Consider the following 4,453-nt stretch of genomic DNA (forward strand, 5'->3'; position numbering starts at 1 on the left):
CATAAGTCAAGTACTACTATGTAGGAAGGTTATTCTTTTATGTTTACAAACAATAATTGTACTATAACATCACTATGTAATGAATACATCAGACATATATGATTGAGAAATAACTTGTATATTTTGTACAATAATCATTTATTAAAAACAATGAACAAACTATCTATTTATGATATACATAAATGCCTCAGACATATAAGTTACAATTATATTAAACGATTATTAAAGACACAACCAAGTGTACTATCAACTAAAATAATGAACTATGAAGAAAAAGAATGTATTGAATGCATAAAAGCAAATATTGAATGTACACCAATACCAAAACTATGTCAATCTCCTCTTACAAATCAATTTGGAGATCTTATTCATATTGATATCATTGGTCCTATTGAACTGCACACATATAAGAACATACACTACTTATTAACAATTGTAGACAATTCTACTTGTTGGTGCATAATGCTCAAATTACAAACAAAATCCAATACATATACACAATACATACAATGGACAACTAAAATATTTACACAGTACAGAGTTAAAATAAAGCTTTTACAAAGTAATAACAATACTGTATTCCTTAGTGAAGATTTCCAACAATATTTAGATTCACAAGGAACAAAACAAAGGTTAACAGTACATCATACTCTACAACAGAATGGAATAGCAGAACAAACACATAAAACTATATTTAGAGGTGTAAGAGTATATCTAACATCTACTAAATTACCATTTACATTATAGGCCAAAGTAGCAATTCATATTACCTATATTCATAATAGAACACTATGTGCTACTTTAAATTACAATACCCTGTATTACAAACGTTACAGAACACACAGAACAATTGATAATATATACGAATTTGGTCAATATATTATCATTTGCAACAAAAATCCTACAAAAATATAACAGTAAGGTATCATTGCTTGTTGGATAGGATTAGACAATGAAAGTAAAGGCTATAAAACATGGCACAATAATAAAATTACCATTGAACAAAATATTCAATTTCTCAAAGGTAAACCTCCTCAAATTGAAGGGGAGAAAATAGACAATACAAGTAATGATATGAACAAGTGTTTAATAATTAAAAATAATGAAACAGATGATAGAATAACAAGAACAGACAACAATGATATGGACAACACTGATCCTACCAAAAAAGGAAAAGCAGCAGAACCAACAGACTTAACAGACAACAAAGTTAAATTAACCAAAAAAGAAGTAGAACCTAAATTATGTTGATCAGAACAGAAACAGAAACTGACAGAATGTACTATTGAGCTTAAACAATGTATGGAGAATAAATGTATAATGAAACACATGTATGCACTTAGCAAAAAGGATGAAGATAATATTGCCATTCATTTAACAGAATTTAATGCTAAAATAAGTGAAATACAATTGGATCTGACTTCATTTTATGAAGCAATCCAATGTCTAGATCATGATTCATGGATTACAGCTATGAAAGACAAAATAAAACAATTAGAAAATCATAATACATGGGAAATCACAAATCCACACAATAATATTAACATTATTAGAACACAATTTGTCTATAAAATAAAGTAATACACTGATAATAGTATAGAAAAATATAAAGCACAATTAGTAGTTTAAGGAAACTATCAGATTGACAGTCTTGACTATCATACAGACAATTTATTTGCTCCTACTGTTAGACTATCTACAGTGCAATTAATATTAGCATGGGTAGTATCTAATAATTATAAAATACATTAGATAGATATAAAATCAGCATATCTGTATGGACAATTGACAGAAGACAAAGAAATATATGTTAAACCTCCTCCAGGTAACTTAATAGATGGATTACAGAATGGACAAATATTACGATTACAAAAAGTGCTATATGGATTAAAACAAGCTGGTAGAAGATGGTATAAAATGCTATCTAATATACTACTTAAATACAGATTAACAAAATCCAAACATAATAATACTGTATTCTTCACAAAGAAGAAAGAAATAACTGTAGCCATATTATTTGTACATGTCAACAATATTACTATTGCAGTAATGAATAATAATACTATTACAATGATAAAACAATCTATTGTACATTATTTACAATATACAGACAGTAGCAAATTACACTAGCTACTTAGTATAGAGATTCAATACAACAGAGAGTATAGATTCATCAGGATGTGTCAGACACATTATATTAATAGTATAATAGAATGTTACAAAAGTACGAATGAACAAAGTGTACAAACACTCATGTAGCCTGGTACACAATTAAAAACAGTATTACAAACTGATAACAATAGAAAACAAATGTCTGATATACTATACATGAACATGGTTGGTGCACTTAGATACATTGCAGACTGTACACAGCCAGATATAGCATTTGCAACAAATCAGTTAGCAAAATACCTTAATGACCCTGGTATAGAGTATTATCTAGCACTTAAACATTGTTACATGTACTTAAAAACTACAAACAATGTCTGGCTCCAACTCAGTAGCACAAATCAATCAATATTGAACAGCTATACAGATGTGGACAGTATGATACAAGAAGGACATTGTGTAATATCAGGATATGCATTTTACTTGAGCAATTCATTAGTTTTGTGGTCAAGTAAAAGACAAACACTAGTGGCAAATTTGATGTATGAAGCTGAATTAATAGCTCTTGTAAGAGGAACACAGAAAGCAATCACACTTACTCATTTAGCTGAAGAGATTCTGCAAGTCTCTGATACACTAATTAATATCTATTGTAATAATAATGCTGTTATACAAACAGTTACATCAGACAAACTCAAATATTTGGAACAAACAAAGCATTTAGATCATAAGAAAGATTTTATTAAATACTACATTGAGTTAGAGTACATAAATGTGAAATACATACAGACAAACAATCAACAAGCAGATATATTAACTAAAGTGTTACATGTACCACAAGTCAAACATCTTACCAGTTTACTTAGACTAGTAAGAGTTTGAAGGGGAGTATTATAAGATGATTAGTTCATCAATGGACAAACCACAAGATGATGACTTCATAATGTCTCAGTTAGAATACATACAATATAAGGACAAGAGACACTGAGTGGTCAATTGTCACCTCACCCCTTGTCTATACATGCCCCCCTTAAGTTTTCCCTCTCAACAGAAACAATGAAGACTAAGACTATGCCTCACACTAGAGGACTTTGAGACAAGAGACAAGAGCTAAATCAATGGGTGAACTATCTCAATTCCCCCCTGTATCTAGTACATGAGTAGCTGTATTTATAGTTTTCTGAGTTCTGGAAAAGTATAGTACTAACAGGGAAATGTCATGACTGAACAAAAGAAAAATAACAAAATATACAAGAACAAATAAGAGAACCTTTTGCTAGAGGTTGGAAGAAAATAGGGTGAAAATGTATGAGGAAAATTTAAGTGGTCTACATTCTAGCCACAGGAAATGTGTAAGGAAACTCACTGTTCCTCACAAGAGAATTCTAATCACCCTTAGTTCACTCAACTACTGACTGGGATAACCTAGTACTTGAGTGAGGGGTCAGGGGAAAAGAATCCCCTTTACCCAGTGATCAATACTGTCTTTTATAGGGTAGTACACGTGTAGATACATGAGGAGGAAGTGTAACTAACTACAATGAGAATATATGTGCTTGTGAGTCCCACTGTACAATGATCTGACACAATCAGCAATGTAGTAATAGTAAAATACAAACCAGTAAATCAAATCCTTACACTTGCCCTCTAGCATTTAGTCCTAAATGCTAAAAATTAGTAGAAAAGGCAGAAAACTTACTTAAAAGTAACAATTAGTAACAAGTAAATAATAAAATACCTTGCCCATGTGTATGGGAAACATCCTCATAATGTATTACTGCCTCTCTGAACTGATCCGAAGTTGATCTGGTGTGTATTGAGACAGTGGTGGCATTCTAGACAGTGAGTAGTATGGTTCCAAACCCTGTGAAACTAGATAAAACATTAATAGAATTAATCGTGGTCATTATTACTGTATAGTCAATTAGTAGAAAAGTTGCCTCTTGATTGTTGCTATCAATACAACACTTTTCGAAGGGAATTGGTGGAGTTCCTGGGGAGATATGGTGTTTTGGCTCTTGAGTATTCTGAGACACACAGTGTAGATTAATATGTACAGAAGTGGAAATTCTGGCAGCATAGTAATTGCAAATATTCTCTTCTCCTGTGTCTTCAGGAAGTACAGAGGTAAATCCCTGATTGACAAAGCTATAGCCTTCTTCCTCATAGAATGTATTAGTGTTGTAGCTTCTAGCTGACCTTGTGCGAATTCTTGTTCCTGTAGGATAGTAATGTAATAATAGATAGTGGAGATGTATTCCAAAATTCCTCTACTATGTCCTCAATTTTTCCAATAGACTAGTTCCTGCAAATGTAGTGCCTTGTGCTTGTATTAGTAGAATAT

This window comes from Fomitiporia mediterranea (genome assembly GCF_000271605.1).
Source record: "Fomitiporia mediterranea MF3/22 unplaced genomic scaffold FOMMEscaffold_2, whole genome shotgun sequence".
NCBI lineage: Eukaryota > Fungi > Basidiomycota > Agaricomycetes > Hymenochaetales > Hymenochaetaceae > Fomitiporia > Fomitiporia mediterranea.